Genomic DNA, 17,629 nt, shown 5'->3' on the forward strand with positions numbered 1-17,629 from the left:
GTTGGACACAGCAGGCCAGGCAGCATCTCTAGGAAGAGGTACAGTTGACGTTTCAGGCCAAGACCCTTCGTCAGGACTAACTGAAGGAAGAGTTAGTAAGAGATTTTAAAGTGGGAGGGGGAGGGGGAGATCCAAAATGATAGGAGAAGACAGGAGGGGGAGGGATGGAGCCAAGAGCTGGACAGTTGACTGTCAAAGGGGATATGAGAGGATCATGGGACAGAAGGCCTAGGGAGAAGGAAAAGGGGGAGGGGGGAACCCAGAGGTTGGGCAAGGGGTATAGTGAGGGGGACAGAGGGATAAAAGGGAGAGTGAGAGAGAAAGAATGTGTGTATATAAATAACAGATGGAGTACAAGGGGGAGGTAGGGCATTAGCAGAAGTTGGAGAAGTCAATGTTCATGCCATCAGGTTGGAGGCTACCCAGACGGAATATAAGGTGTTGTTCCTCCAACCCGAGTGTAGCTTCATCTTTACAGTAGAGGAGGCCATGGATAGACATGTCAGAATGGGAATGGGATGTGGAATTAAAATGTGTGGCCATTTCTATTTCCGACACCTCCCTCCCCTTTCTAGATCTTTCTGTCTCTATCTCCGGAGACAGCTTATCCACTGATGTCTACTATAAGCCTACTGACTCTCACAGCTATCTGGGCTATTCCTCTTCTCACCCTGACTCTTGCAAAAATGCCATCCCCTTCTCGCAATTCCTCTGTCTCCGCCGCATCTGCTCTCAGGATGAGGCTTTTCATTCCAGGACAAGGGAGATGTCCTCCTTTTTTAAAGAAAGGGGCTTCCCTTCCTCCACCATCAACTCTGCACTCAAACGCATCTCCCCCATTTCACGTACATCTGCTCTCACTCCATCCTCCCGCCACCCCACTAGGAATAGGGTTCCCCTTGTCCTCACCTACCACCCCACCAGCCTCCAGATCCAACATATAATTCTCCATAACTTCCGCCACCTCCAACAGGATCTCACCCCTAAGCACATCTTTCCCTACCCCCCCGCTTTCCGCAGGGATCGCTCCCTACGCGACTCCCTTGTCCATTCGTCCCCCCAATCCCTCCCCACCAATCTCCCACCTGGCACTTATCCTTGTAAGCGGAACAAGTGCTACACATGCCCTTACACTTCCTCCCTCACCACCATTCAGGGCCCCAAACAGTCCTTCCAAGTGAGGCGACACTTCACCTGTGAGTCAGCTGGGGTGATACACTGCGTCCGGTGCTCCCGATGTGGCCTTCTATTTATTGGCGAGATCCGACGCAGACTGGGAGATGGTTTTGCTGAACACCTACGCTCTGTCCGCTAGAGAAAGCAGGATCTCCCAGTGGCCACACATTTTAATTCCACATCCCATTCCCATTCTGATATGTCTGTCCACGGCCTCCTCTACTGTAAAGATGAAGCCACACTCAGGTTGGAGGAACAACACCTTATATTCCGTCTGGGTAGCCTCCAACCTGATGGCATGAACATCGACTTCTCTAACTTCCGCTAATGCCCCACCTCCCCCTCGTACCCCATCCGTAATTTATATACACACATTCTTTCTCTCACTCTTCTTTTTCCTCCCTCTGTCCCTCTGACTATACCCCTTGCCCATCATCTGGGTTCCCCCCCCTCCCCCTTTTCCTTCTCGCTGGGCCTCCTGTCCCATGATCCTCTCATATCCCTTTTGCCTATCACCTGTCCAGCTCTTGGCTCCATCCCTTCCCCTCCTGTCTTCTCCTATCATTTTGGATCTCCCCCTCCCACTTCCAAATCTCTTACTAACTCTTCTTTCAGTTAGTCCTGACGAAGGGTCTTGGCCCGAAACGTCGACTGTACCTCTTCCTAGAGATGCTGCCTGGCCTGCTGCGTTCACCAGCAACTTTGATGTGTGTTGCTTGAATTTCCAGCATCTGCAGAATTCCTCGTGTTTGAGTGAGAGCAATTGTTAGCTATTAATAGCGACACACACACAAAATGCTGGGGGAATTCAGCAGGCCAGGCAGCATCTGTGGAAAAGAGTAAACAGTCGATATTTCTGGCCCCTTCATCAGGTTAGCTATTAATGTAGTCATTGAGCAAGGAAAGAGACAAAAGTAAGCTTATTCCCTTGAAGCAATACAAGAGCTAAGGAGCTCACCATAGGATGAAAGGAATTGTAAATAAAACCAAAGCAAAATTCATATTAAATGACCGGTACACGACCAGTAGTAAATCATGCAGAATAAATGAAGGGGAACGAAAGAGTGATGAGGGAAGTCGGGAGTGATGAGATAAAAAGCAAATAACGAGTGCTTTTCAGACATACAAATGGTAAAATGAGAGCTGAAGGATGTGCTGTCGAGGGACCAAGTGGAAGAAGAAAGCCCTTGGGAGCCAAAGGGCATGGTTAGCTTGAATGTTTTTTGTCTGGCTTTGCTAGAGATGAGGATACCGCCAAATTACCCAGAAAGTAGGAGATAGTACAAATGCTAGATTAAATAAACTGGGACTCAAAGATTATCAAGTTTTAAAGACATCAGATGTCAAAGATTGTAAACTCCAAAGCTGCAAGCCAACTTTTCTCCTTCCTTTTAGAAGTCAATGTTTATAAACTTGTTTTTGAGTAAAGACAATTAGTCTGGATCAGATATATCGTAACCTTTGGACGGAGAAGGTAGCTGGAATCAGCAATGCATTGACTGAGAGGGTGGTGGGGTCGGGTACTTCCTCAGCGAATAGGTATTCGGACAAGTGCTTGAATCTCCAAGGCAAAGAAAGCCATGGACTAAGTGCTGGTAGACGCCACAGTCTGGGTAGATGCTCAGTTGTGGTGGCACCTATGTGACTCTATGGCTGTAAATTGCTGAGGGAAGAAAGCATGGAAATTCTGGAGCCTCTGGTCAAAATATTTCAAAATCAGAATCAGGTTTAATATCTTCAGCATATGTCATGAAATTTGTTAACTTTATGGCATGATAATAGAGAAATTTTTTTTCTTCCCAGAAGATAGGAGAGATACTGAAGAAAGATGTCCACTAACAGCAAAGGGATAAATCTGCTTATTGAGACATTTAACTTAATATTAGTGATTCAGATACAGGGACAATACTAATTCTCATTTGGGGAACACAGGTCCATAAATAAGAGCCTACAAATATCTGTCAATGACAAATCCAGTCTGACTGACTTTGCTGAAGTATTGAATGGTAATGAAGCTGCATTGTGTGCTTTCAAACAAGTTTATGAAATATAATTTAAAAGACAATAAAAGGTATGGCTGTCAGGTTTAGTGAGTGCAGTATAGATAGGAAAATAAATTGTGTGTGAGTAAGAAAGCCAATAAAAGATATAGGTGGATTAAGTGAGTGTGCAAAGATCTGACAAATGGAGTATTATGTGGAAAGCATGTAAAATTCTCCACTTTAACAGGAAAAATAAAGCCGGTTCTTACAGAACTTGCAATATTGAATAACCTGGGTGCACAAGTGTATGATTTGCAAAAAGCTAACATGCAGGTTGAGCTAGTAGCAGGAAAAGCTAATAGCCAGGTTATCAATACAAAAGTGGGAAGATTATGCTTCAGTTGTAGAAGGTGAGATCAGATCTAGGATTCTGCACAGGATATTCATTGCATTATTTAAGGGAGGATGAGAATATATTGAAAGCAGTTTGGAGGTTTATGAGTCTACACTTTGAAATGGGAGGATTGTCTAATGAGAAAAGTTTGCACAGGTTAGGTTCAGATCCACTGCAACTTAGAAGAGTGTGTACAAATTCCTGAAGGGTTTTAGAAGGTTGTAAGCCTTGGAATTTGTTCCTCCAAGTGCAACAAAAGCAAAGGATTGAAATGTATTTAAGGCAGAGGTAGATACTGACTTTAATTTCGCTACTAAATTAAACCTGTTTATCAATACTTCGAAGAAAAAGAAAATATTCTTAACAAAATGATATGAAATTGAGGTCAGTTGTTTTAAAACAGAAGAATAAAATCAGACCACATTAAAGTTTAACAGCAGATACCAAGCTCTCCTTAGGCAGTGGCTAGTACTTAGAGAAAGTCAGACTTACCCGTTGTAACAGCACGCTCCTCTGGGAGCGAATTCCTAGATTCCTGACCTTTCAAGATGCTCCCATCAGTATAATTGTACTTCTGGTCTGAAGCAGCTGTGCAGTCTTTCTGCTTGAAGGTTTAACAGTGAGAGCATGACCACACCACCCTTCACAACTCGCACAGGGAACAGATCTGTTAACACACTGGCATCAGGTAACTACGTATCTTTGGTTTATTAGGTACTTGCACCTGATTCATTTATAAGGGCATTATGTCCGCAGGGTCCTAGTGCACATCCTGTTCAACTTTCATTTCCATTCCACTTCAAAAGATTTACTGGGATGGGTGAGAGTTGCATTAGGCTAGCACTCAATGTATAAATCTTGCTATCATCCAACTTGTGTAAGGGAGCTTCAACTACGCAGACCATCTCCAACCCACTACTGTCTCTATCGCTCTTAAATCCTGCAAAAGATTTCCCAGAGTTCAGATTGCTGAGAGTGTGGGATATGAGATCCAATAAATAGAATGGGGAAAAGAGTGAGGAGGCAAAGGTAGGATAGTAGAGGAGGAAGAATAAGGGGAATGAAGTTAATGGGGGGAGGTTAGAGCAAAAGATGAGGAAATCAGAAGTAAGGGACAGATATCAGAAATGTGTGGTTAGGAGAAGGGACGTAAATGGAAATTAGATGAAAATAATCAAGTTCCATTTTCATAGAGTTACAGGGCTAAGCAACACAGGAGGCTTTTCTTCCCATCAATTATGTGCTATCTCACAAGTAAGACCATTTTTGTTTTCTTTCCCTGCAAGTCTTTTTTTTTTACTTATATCAGAATATATCCAATATTCTAATGATAATCACTACATGATTGTCTTTCTCCTGATTCTCCAGATAGTGCACTCCTGATGATAATAACTTGCTAGGTAAAACATGTCTCCTCCTTACCAATTACCTTAAATCTACGACCCCTAGATACTGAAAGCTTGCCTATGGAAATAATTTTACCTTATTTTGTAATACTTTTTGTAATCTTGAATCCCTCTACCTGTAAACTTGGGAATTACTAGTCTGTAGAGTTTGGGATTGCTAAATGGAGTAACCCCATCACAAGACAGTTTATAGAAGAGGTGGCCTTGGAGAATTAATCTGGAAGATTTTTTTCAGGTCCCCACAATTTAAAATTGCATGTTTTGGCAGAAAGAACACATTTTTAAAAGAAGTGTTCAGGTTAGAAAAGAATTTGTTGAAAGCTGAAGAATGGAACGAGAGGGCATTGCTATGGAAGCAGTTACTCAGGTAGCGATAAGAGGCAATCAGACACACTTATTGCGCGTTTAGATTCCAGTAACATAAGGCGAGAAGATACCACCACACTGTGCAATTCTGTAACTCTGATTGAGATCCACAGTAACATCTCTCTACATCAATTCAGATTTGACTAGAATCTTTATAACTCAAAGTCTGATTTACTGCAACTTGGTACAGTAACAAATGTTAACTTCACTGAGTAAGCAGCTGATCACATAGGAAAATATTAGAGCTAACAAACAACAGTGAGTACAAATAAATAGATTCTAATGGCTGTGTAAAAGGGGAAAGAAAAGTAGGGAAGCAGAAAGCGAACATGAGGAAATCTGCAGATGCTGGAAGTCCAAAGCAACATACACAAGATGCTGGAGGAACTCAGCATAGGAAAGAGTAAACAGTCAATGTTATGGGCCAAGACCCTTCACCAGGAAAGCAGAAAGGTTCAGTTTCGGGAAATCTGAGTTTAAGGCCTCAACAACTGCACCAAGAGCCAGTGCGGATTGGCGTGTGGGTGAACAAGACATAGATTTGAATGAAGAGATGGGCAGAAAAGTTTTAGGTGGTCTCAGGTCTTAGGATTACGGAGGCGAAAGAAATAAGGCCAGCCATGAAAAAATTAGAATGGCAAAATTCAGAACCAGCAAATGTGTCTATGACAAATTCAGCAGCAGATATGCTAAGGCAGGAGAAGAGTTGGCTGATGTTATAGATATAGAAATTGTTGATCTTTATGATAGTGCAGAGTATGTGTTTTGAAAAGTTATATTAGAAGTATGAACTGAACAAGTAAATGTGGAAACATTTCTCTCTCAGGATTAACACTTTCCTCTTTGTCTCCATGTACAAATCAGGGACCAGATGTTGAACTCGCAGAATCCATTAAAGTAACATTGTTTAGGTTCATTTTGATTTGATAAATTTTGGGAGTGTCTCTGTACAACAGAGAGGCAATTCTAAGGATTTCCTTTCTTTCTGTTCTTTACCAAGCAGGTCTTTACACCATATGTGTGAGTCTTGATGTGAAGCAGTGTCTACACCAAAGCTCTATGGCACATCGTTCAAACACTGACTGTATTCCAAGAAGAAACAACTGTAGTCCATGTTTATGTGGAGACACTGGGGGATGGAAGAGCGTGAAGGTTGGGCACAGAGAAATATCAGAGATCCAAGTTACAATACAAATAAGATTCAAACTTTCTGAATGACACTTCAAATTTCAAGTGTCATCAGTCACTAGACAAAGAAAATTTCAGAGGTGGTGGGGTCCCCTTGTAGGTTTAACTAACAGCTCTCCTTTAAGAAGCGATGACCTGACCTAATTTAAAATAATATGACAAGGGATTAGCTTCAGCCAATACACACCGAGTCAGCAGAGGCACTGATCCAATAGATTGTGCATTTGATAGCGACAGAACAATTGGACAAGTGACAACCTGATCAAGATTTAAACTCAGATTCTAAACACCCTTCCTTACAGAAACAGATTCACACCTACAAGCTCTTTAAATACACATACTATACTGACATACTAACAGGAATGATTTTGGTTTCTCTGATAATATCACTTTATACACTGTTCTCAATTTCTCTTTGGTAATTATCCCTTTGAAACACCATGGGATGTTTTATCACTAAGAAAATTACATAAATGAAATTTGTTAATATTCATTGCTTGGCAATAATCTAGCAGGTAACATCCAATCTATTGAAGATAAGTTCTGATGAAGGCTAACTAAGATGTCTATCCTTTATATATTTGTTCACTAAGTATGTCTGAATTCAGTTTCATGATTATATACTGATTGTAAACAATATTTTCTATCTGGCGTATCACCCCTGTTAAAAAATTGGCAAGGGGTGACTGTTCAAAGCTACAGCTTTTGTAATCTCTTGGTGAAATCCAAAACCTTACAGCTTCTCAATCCACTTTCCATTAGTTCAGAAACAAACAATTTGAGTGGGGTCAGTTATTGTGAACATTTATTTATAGCCTTATCCTATGAATTTAAATTAGTACAAAATCAAATCATCCCAATCCAATGGCTAATTTCAATGGCCTTAAAATATCAACAGATGAAGCATTTTATAAGGTTCACAGTTCTCACCTGTGGAGCTGTTTGCACGTGACAGCGGTCACATCCCAGTACACCACTTGAACAGGTGGGCTGAACCAGGTGAGAGTAGCCAATGGCCTCATACTCTGGTGAGTTAGGGACATGCCTGTCCCAGCATGCAAAGTCACCTCTGTCAGACTGTGCAGATGAGATTTACAGTGAGATCCAATAGCCAGGAAGGTTGGTACTGCAACGCTCTGTGGAGAGGGAACGGTATGACAGTGCCCCTGACAAGGCATGCCAAGAACTTCAGAAGAAGTTGTTCTCAAGTTGCAGGGGTTGGCAACCGTGGCTGACAAGGGACGTCATTGACTGCATAAAAGCCAAGGAAAAGGCATATCAGGTAGCAAAAAGTGGGAAGTTAGATGATTGGGAAGCTTTTAAAATCCAACAAAATGGCAGATGAACTTAATCAGTCTTTACTATGAAAGGCAATAGCTGTATACCACAGCCCATGAATGTAAGGGAGCAGGAGCGAGTGATTTTTCCCTTTACTATTATAAAGGGAAAAGTGCTAAGAAAACTCAAAGGTGTTAAGGTGGATAAGTCACCTGGACCAGATGGACTACATCCCAGAGTCTTGAGAGACGTTGCTGAAGAGATAACGGATGTATTGGGCATGATCTTTCAAGAATCACTTGATTCTGGCATGGGCCCAGAGGACTGGAAGATTGCAAATGCAATTCCACTCTTTAAGACAGGGCTTCAGATTCTTGGATAATTGAGATCTCTTCTGGAGGAGGTATGATCTGTTCAAAAGTGACGGGTTGCACCTGAACCCGAGGCGTCCAATATTCTCGCGGGCAGGTTTGTTAGAGCTGTTGGGGAGGGTTTAAGCTAACTTGTCAGGTGTGGGAAACCGTATGAAGGGACTCAGGATAGGACAGATGGTAAAAAAGTAAATATTGTGTGCAGTCAGATTGTCAGGAAGGGCAGGCAGATGATGGGGCTTAGTTGCAGCCAACAGGCTGAGTATCAAATCATTAGGGGTACAGAATCAGAAAGGATAGCAAATATGGTACTCAAGGTGTTGTATCTAAATGCGTGTAGTATAAGAAATAAGGTGGGTGATCTTGTTGCAATATTACAGATTGTCAGGTATGATGTTGTAGCCATCACTGAATCGTGGCTGAAGGATGGTTGTAGTTGGGAGCTGAATGTCCAAGGTTACATGTTATATCGGAGGGATAGGAAGGTCGGCAGAGGGTGTGGTATGGCTCTACCGGTAAAGAATGGCAGCAAATCAGTAGCAAGATGTGACAGAGGATCAGAAGATGTTGAATCCTTGTGGGTTGAGTTAAGAAACTGCAAGGGTAAAAGGACATTGATGACAGTTATATACAGGTCTCCCAACAGTGGCTGAGAGATGGACTACAGATTACAACAGGAAATAGAAAAGGCGAGTAAAAAGGGCAATGTTATTATAGTCATGAGAGATTTTAACATGCAGATCAATTGGGAAAATCAGGTTGGTAATGGATCTCAAGAGAGTGAGTTTGTTGAATGCCGAAGAGATGGCTTTTTAGATCAGTTTGCCATTGAGCCTATGAGGGAATCAGCTATACTGGATTGGGTGTTACGTAATGAACTGGAGACAATTAGGGAGCTTAAGGTAAAAGAACCCTTAGGAACCAGTGATCACAATATGATTGTGTTCAACTTGAAATTTGATAGACAATAGACAATAGGTGCAGGAGTAGGCCATTCGGCCCTTCGAGCCAGCACCACCATTCACAGTGATCATGGCTGATCATCCGCAATCAGTACCCTGTTCCTGCCTTCCCCCTACATCCCTTGACTCCGCTATCTTTAAGAGCTCTATCTAACTCTTTCTTGAAAGAATCCAGAGAATTGGCCTCCACTGCCTTCTTAGGCAGAGCATTCCACAGATCCACAATCCTCTGTGTGAAAAAGTTTTTCCTCAACTTAGTTCTAAATGGTCTACCCCTTTTTCTTAAACTGTGGCCTCTGGTTCTGGACTCCCCCAACATCAGGAACACGTTTCCTGCCTCTAGCGTGTCCAATCGCTTCATAATCTTATATGTTTCAATCAAATCCCCTCTCATCCTTCTAAATTCCAGTGTATACAAGCCCAGTTGCTCCAATCTTTCAACATATGACATTCCCGCCATCCCTGGAATTAATGGGGAGAAAGTAAAGTCTGATGTAACAGTATTTCAGTGGAGTAAGGGAAATTAACAATGGTATGAGAGAGGAGTTGGCCAAAGTAAATTGGAAGGAGCTGCTGGCAGGGATGTCAGCACAGCGGCAATGGTGTTCGTTTCTGGGACAAATGAGGAAGGTGCAGGACATGTGTATTCCAAAAATGAAGAAATAATCAAATGGTAAAATAGTACAACCGTGGCTGACAAAGAAAGTCAAAGCTATTGCAAAAGCAAAAGAAAGGACATACAACAGAGCAAAAGTTAGTGGGAAGATAGAGGATTGGAAAGTTTTTAAAAACCTACAGAGAGCAACTAAAAAAAATCATTAGAAGGGAAAAGATGAAATATGAAAGCAAGCTAGCAAATAATATCAAAGTGGATAGTAAAAGATTTTTCAAGTATGTTAAAATTAAAAGAGAAATGAGGATGGATATAGGACCACTAGAAAATGAGGCAGGAGAAATAAGAATGGGGGACAAGGAGATGGCTGATGAATGAAATGAGTTTTTTTTTGTCAGTCTTCACTGTGGAAGACACTAGCAGTGTGCCTGATGGTGTAGTGTGTGAAGGAAGAGAAGTGAGTGCAATTACTGTTACAAGAGAGAAGGTGCTCAAAAAGCTGAAAGACCTAAAGGTACATAAGTCACCCAGACCAGAAGAACTGCACCATAGGGTTCTGAAAGAGGTAGCGTTAGAGATTGTGGTGAATTAGAAATTATCTTTCAAAAATTATTGGACTCTAGCATGGTACCAGAGGACTGGAAAATTACAACTGTTACTCCACTCTTTAAGAAAGGAGGAAGGCAGCAGAAAAGAAATTATAGACCAGTTAGCCTGACCTCAGAGTTTGGGAAGATGTTAGAGTCAATTGTTAAGGATGAGGTGATGGAGTACTTGGTGACACAGGACAAGATAGTACAAAGTCAACATGGTTTGCTTCAGGGAAAACCCTGCTGGACGACCCTGCTGGAATTCTTTAAGGAAATTACAACCATAGAACCATAGAACACTACAGCACAGAAAACAGGCTATTTGGCCCTTCTAGTCTGTGCCGAAACTTTATTCCGTTAGACCCATTGACCCACACCCAGTCGATAACCCTCCAGACCTCTCCCATCCATGTACCTATCCAATTTGTTCTTAAAAATTCAGAGTGAGCCTGCATTTACCACATCAGATGGCAGCTCGTTCCACACTCCCACCACTCTCTGAGTGAAGAAGTTCCCCCTAAATCTTTCCCCTTTCACCCTAAAGCCATGTCCTCTCGTATTTATCTCTCCTAATCTAAGTGGAAAGAGCTTACAAGTAGGATAGATAAAGGGGATGCAGAGGATGTTGTATATTTGGACTTTCAGAGGCCTTTGACAAGGTGCCAGACATGAGGCTGCTTACCAAGTTAGCAGTCCATGGTATTACAGGGAAGTTACTAATGTGGTTAGAGCATTGGATGATTGGTAGGAGGCAGCGAGTGGGAATAAAAGAATCCTTGTCTGGTTGGCTGCCAGTGACTAGTGGTGTTCTGCAGAGGTCAGTGTTGGAACCACTTCTTTTTATGCTGTAAATCAGTGATTTAGATGATGGAATAGATGGCTTTGTTGCCAAGTTTGCAGATGATACGAAGGTTGGTGGAGGGGCAGGTAGTGTTGAGGAAACAGTTAGGATGCAGAAGGACTTAAGACAGATTAGGAGAATGTGCAAGAAAGTGGCAAATGAAATACAATGTTGGAAAATGCATGGTCATGCACTTTGCCAGTAGAAATAAGTGTGCAGACTATTTTCTAAACAGGGAGAAAATCCAGGAGTCTGAGATGCAGAGGGACTTGGGAGTCCTTGTGCAGAACACCCTAAAGGTTAACTTGCAGGTTGAGTTGGTGCAGAGGAAGGCAAATGCCATATTTGCATTCATTTCAAGAGGTCTAGAATACAGGAGAAAGGAGGTGATCCTGAGGCTTTATGAGGCACTGGTGAGGCCTCACCTTGAGTATTGTGAACAGTTTCAGGCCCCTCATCTTAGAAAAGATGTGTTGGCATTGGAGAGGGTCCAGAGGAGGTTCACAAGGATGATTCCAGGAATGAAAGAGTTATCATACAAGGAACATTTGATGGCTCTGGGTCTGTACTCATTGGAATTTAGAAGGATGAGGAGGGATTTCATTGAAATCTTTCGAATGTTGAAAGGCCTAGACAGAGTAGATGTAGAAAGGATGTTTCCCATGGTGGGAGAGTCTAGGACAAGAGGGCACAGCCTCAGGATAGAGGGGCACCCTTTCAAAGCAGAGATGTGGAGAAATTTCCTTAGCCAAAGGGTGATGAATTTGTGGAATTTGTTGCCACATGCAGCTGTGAAGGCCAGGTCATTGGGTTTATTTAAGGAAGAGATTGATAGGTTCCTGATTGGACGTGGCATCAAAGGTTACAGGGAGAAGGCCAGGAACTGGGGTTGAGGAGGAGAATAAAAGAAAGGCCATGATTGAATGGTGGAGCAGGCTCAATGGGCCAAATGGCCTAAATTCTGCTCCTATGTCTTGTGGTCTTATGGGCTATTTCAAGAGGAATAGAATATAAAAGCAAGGAGATAATGCTGAGGTTTTATAAGACACTAGTCAGGCTGCACTTGGAGTATTGTCAACAGAAAGGGTGTGTTGTCATTGGAGAGTGTTTAGAGGAGGTTCATGAGGATGATACTGGGAATGAAGGGGTTAACATTTTAGGAGTGTTTGGCTGCTTTAGGCCTGTACTCACTGGAACTTAGAAGAATGTGTGGTGATCTCATTGAAACCTACTGAATGTTGAAATGACTAGATAGGGCGGATGTGGAGAGGATGTTTCCTTTGGTGGACTTGGACTTCTGAGGTTGAGAAAGTGGAATTCCCCAGATGCAATGGCTTTTCCCACGCAGGCTTCCTGTCGCTGTTGGACATGACAGACAACCACCACCAATACAAGTGACAATGGAGGAGATTGCCTTGTTATTTTCCAAACCAAATCTCTTCAGTGGCTGCAGTTTGCATTTTTAACATAGTGTCAAGGAGTTTTCAGGAAACATCTTTTTAAGACTGGTTATCGTTTTAAATAATTAGCTGATGCCCCTATTCCATAACTCTTGAAGATGCTTTCATTTCATTAACTAACTTTCCATAAGACCATAAGACATGGTCAAGCTTTCCGAGCTTGAAAAGTTCCTTAAAAATTCATGGAAGGGTTTACATGAGGTTGGATTTCTACAAGCTGGGGAGAACTTACATGTAGCTTTACTTACCCTTCATGAAGCAAAACAGACCAAAGTGAATTATCATCATCAGCATGTATTCAACAATACATTCAATAATCATTTACGTAGAGGTGCCTTGACAATAGTTAAAGTACTTAGCAGTAATCAACTATAAATTCATTTGATGTGCAGGTATTCTTAATCTCTGAGATACCTTCAACTTTTAGAAGATGATGGGTTTATTTTCACCTACTGGGCTTCAGATCTCCTGTCCATCATGAGCCCTGAGGTATAGAGAAATAGGGGAGTCCAAGTGCATGATTCTCAAAAGGCTAGTATACACATACAGCAAGTAGTTAGAAAAACAAAGAGCATTTTATCAGTTAGCTCAATCATAGTAGTCATAGTCATAGTCATACTTTAATCAGAATGGAAGACAGGATTAGGAAGGTATGCTTCAGTCATGTGGGACCCTGGTGAGACTATATCAAAGGTACTGTTCTTATCTGGTTTTGGTCACCTCATTATAGGAAGGATGCAGCTTTAGAAAAGTTGTAGAGGAGATTTAGCAGCATACTGTCTGATTAGAGATCATATCTTATGAGGAAAAATTGAGTGATGAAGAGATCTAGGGTTTTTCTTCTTGAAGCGGAGAAGGATGAGAGACGGCTTGTACGGGAGTGTGGGAGATCATCGATCAGAGTTACAGGGAAGTAGTCACCCCTAAATTGCAGGAGGTGGGTAGCTGGATGACTGTTAGGAGAAGGAATGGGATGTTGAATAGGCAGCTGGCACAGAGCACCACTGTCGCCATCCCCCTCAATAACAAGTATACTCTTTTGGATACTGTTGTAGGGGATGATTACTCAGGGGATTGCCACAGAGACCAGGTTACTGGCACCGAGTACGGGTCCATGGTGCAGAAGAGGGAAGTGGTATTTATAGGGGACTCGATAGTCAGGGGAACAAACAGGAGATTCTGTGGATGTGAGTGGTGAACGGGACACCCGGATGGTATGTTGCCCCCAGGTGCCAGGGTCAGGGACATCTCGGATCGCATCCACAACATTTTGGAGGTGGGGGTGGGAGCAGCTAGATATCTTGGTTGTAATTGAGAGTTGAGGTTACACAAAGTTGCACATTGGATTGGAGGAATAGGAAGGTAGGCAGAGGGGGTGGTGTGGCTCTGCTGGTAAAGAATGACATCAAATCAGTAGAAAGATGTGACATAAGGATCAGAAGATGTTGAATCTTTGTGGGTTCAGTTAAGAAATCGCAAGAGTAAAAGGACCCTGCTGGCAGTTCCATACAGGCCTCCTAACAGTAGCTGGGATGTGGAGTACAGATTAGAACAGAAAATAGAAAAGGTGTGTCAAAAGAGCAATAGCCATGGGAGATTTTAACATGCAGATAGATTGGGAAAATCAGGTTGGTAATGGATCTTAAGAGAGTGAATTTGCTGAATGCCTACTAGATGGCTTTTTAGAGCAGGTTATCGTTGTGCCAACTAGGGGATCAGCTATACTGGATTGGATGTTATATAATAAACCAGAGGCAATTAGGAAGGTTATGGTAAAGGAACCTTAAGAGGCAGTGGATCACAAAATGATTGAGTTCAACTTGAAATTTGATAGAGAGAAAGTAGTCTGACATAGCAGTATTTCAGTGGAGTAAAGGAAATTACAGTGGAATCACAGAGGACATGGCCAAAGTAAATTGGAAGGAGATGCTGGCAGGGATGATAGCAGAGAAGCAGTGGCTTGTGTTTCTGGTGCAGGATAGACTGTGGAGGCCAAGCCTTTATGCATGTTTGAGCCAGAGCTTGATAGACTCTTGATTGGTCAGGGCATGAAGAGATACTGGGGGGGGGGGGTCAGGAGATTGAGGTTGAGAGAAAAATTAAACCAGCCGGGATGAAATGATGGAGAGACTCGATGGGACAAACGGCCTGATTCTGCTCATATAATCTTACGGTCTTAAGTATTCAACAACAAAGAAATACTCAAATTGCAAAACAGTACAACTGTGGCTGACAAGGGAAGTCAAAGCTCTGGTAAAAGCAAGAGAGAGGGCATACAACAAAGCAAAAATTAGTGGTAAGACAGGGAATTGGGAAGCTTTGAAAAATCTACAGAAAGCCACTGAAAGAATCATTAGGATGGAAAAGATGAAATATGAAAGCAAGCTAGCAAACAATATCAAGGTGGAAGGAAAAAGTTTTTTCAGGTATATAAAAAAATAAAAGGGAGATGTAAGTAGATCTAAGACCGCTAGAAAATGAGGCCGGAGAAATAATAATGGGGGTCAAGGAGATGGCAGATGAGCTCAATGAGTATTTTGCATCATTCTTCACTGTGGTAGACACTAGCAGTGTGCCAGGTGTTGAAGGGTATCAGAGAAGAGAGGTGAGTGGAGTTACTATTACAAGTGAGATGGTGCTCAAAAAGCTGAAAGACCTAAAGGTACCTAGGTCAACCGGACCAGATGAACTGCATGCTAGGGTTCTGAAAGAGGGAGCAATAGAGTTTGTGGAGGCATTAGTAATAATCTTTCAAGGATCATTGGACTCTGGCATGGATCTGGAGGACTGGAAAGGAGGGAAGCAGCAGAACAGAAAATTAGAGACCAGTTTTAGCCTGACCTCAGTGGTTGGGAAGATGATGGAGTCAATTGTTAAGGACAAGTATTTAGTGACACCGGATGAGTTAGGACAAAGTCAGCATGGTTTCCTTAAGGGTAAATAGAAACATAGAAACATAAAAACCTCGAGCACAATACAGGCCCTTCGGCTCACAATGCTGTGCCGAACATGTACGTACTTTAGAAATTACCTAGGGTTAACCATAGCTGTCTATTTTTTAAGCTCCATGTACCTCTCCAGGAGTCTCTTAAAAGACCCTATCGTATCTGATTCCACCACCATTCTCGGCAGCCCATTCAACACACTAATCTTGCCTGATGAACCTGTTGGAATTCTTTGAGGAGATTACAGGGTAGGATAGAGAGAAGGGATGTAGTAAATGTTGAATATTTAGATTTACAAAAAGCCTTGATGAGGTGCCACATATGATGCTGCTTACCAAGTTAAGAACCCATGGTACAACAGAAAAGTTACTAGCATGGTTAGAGAATTAGTTGATTGATAGGAGGCAGTGACTGGGAATAAAAGGATCCTTTTCTGGTTGGCTGCCAGTGACTAGTGGTGTTCCACAGGGGTTGGTGTTGGGACCATTTCTTTTTTTGTTGTATATCAATGATTTTGATGATGGAATAGATGGCTTTGTTGCTAAGTTTGCAGATGATACCTATATTGGTGGAGGGGCAGGTCACGTTGAGGAAACAAGTAGGATTCAGAAGGACTTAGGCAGATCGGGAGAACGGGCAAGAAAGCAAATTAAATACACTGTTGGAAAATGCATGGTCATGCACTTTGGAGAAAAAATAATTGTGCAGACTATTTTCCAAATGGGGAGAAAATCCAAAAATCTGAGGTGCAAAGGGACTTGGGAGTCCTTGTGCAGAACACCTTAAAGGTTAACTTGCAGATTGAGTCGATGGTGAGGAAGGCAAATGCAATGTTAGCATTCATTTCAAGAGGTCTAGAATATAAGAGCAGGGATGTGATGCTGAGGTTTTAAAAGGTATTGGTGAGGCCTCGCCTTGAGTATAGTGAACGGTTTTGGGCTCCTCATCTAAGGAAGTGTGCTGGCTTTGGAGAGGGTTCAGAGGAGATCCACAAAGATGACTCCAGGAATGAAAGGGTTATCATGTGAGGAACGTTTGATGACTCTGGGTCTCTACTCGCTGGAATTCAGAAGGATTGTGGGGTGGGATCTCATTGAAACATTTCAAATGTTGAAAGGCCTAGACAGAGTAGATGTGGAAAGGATGTTTCCCATGGTGGGTGAGTCTGGGACAAGAGGTCATAGCCTCAGGATAGAGGGGCATCTATTGAAAACAGAGATGGGGAGAAATGTCTTTTACAAAAGGGTGATGAATTTTTGGAATTTGTTACCACAGGCAGCTGTGGAGGCTAGGTCATGGGTGTATTTATGGCAGAGATTAATAGGTCCTTGATTGGACATGGCATCAAAGGTTATAGTGAGAAGGCCAGTGATTGGTGGGGCTGAGGATGGAGCAGACTTGATGGGCCAAATGGCCTAAATGATAAGAGGCAGCGATAGAGTGGACAGCCAGAGACATTCCCAGGAAAGAAATGTTTAATATGAGAGGGCATAAATTTTAGATGAGTGGAAGAAAGTATGGGAGGATTCTTGTTTTTCACAGACCATGGAATGCACTGTGTGGTGGTAGAATCAGACACATTAGGGGCACTTAAAAGACTGTTAGATAGGGACGAAAGAAAAAGGGAGCTGTTAAGTTGATCTTGGGGTAGATTAAAAGGTCAGAACAACATCACGGGCAGAATAATAATAATAATAATAGGCATCCATTAGTCTCATGAGACCATGGATTTGTGCCTTGGAAGGTTTCCAGGGCGCAGTCCCGGGCAAGGTTGTATGGAAGACCAACAGTTGCCCATGCTGCAAGTCTCCCTTCTCCACGCCACCGATGTTGTCCAAGGGAAGGGCACTAGGACCCATACAGCTTGGTACCGGTGTTGTCGCAGAGCAACGTGTGGTTAAGTACCTTGCTCAAGGGTATACACGCTGCCTCAGCCAAGGCTCGAACTAGTGACCTTCAAATCACTAGACGAATGCCTTAACGGGTCAACAGGCAGAATACCCTGTACTGTACTGCAATGTTCTCTGTGTTATGTACTGCTGTGTAACATTGAACTC

The 17,629-nt window shown here is 42.5% G+C and overlaps 1 protein-coding gene across 1 annotated transcript in view; it reads right to left on the reverse strand.

Annotated features, from left to right (window-relative positions):
• zgc:77752 (uncharacterized protein LOC393862 homolog) overlaps positions 1 to 4,200 on the reverse strand; it is a 29,281-nt gene extending 25,081 nt beyond the window's left edge. The window contains exon 1 of the mRNA XM_063072215.1: positions 4,045 to 4,200. The gene's annotated coding sequence lies outside the window, so the exon portion shown is untranslated. The remainder of the gene's footprint in view (positions 1 to 4,044) is intronic.
• Between the last annotated feature and the right edge of the window lie 13,429 nt (positions 4,201 to 17,629).

The sequence above is a fragment of the Mobula hypostoma genome, chromosome 20, assembly GCF_963921235.1.
Source record: "Mobula hypostoma chromosome 20, sMobHyp1.1, whole genome shotgun sequence".
Classification (NCBI taxonomy): Eukaryota; Metazoa; Chordata; class Chondrichthyes; order Myliobatiformes; family Myliobatidae; genus Mobula; species Mobula hypostoma.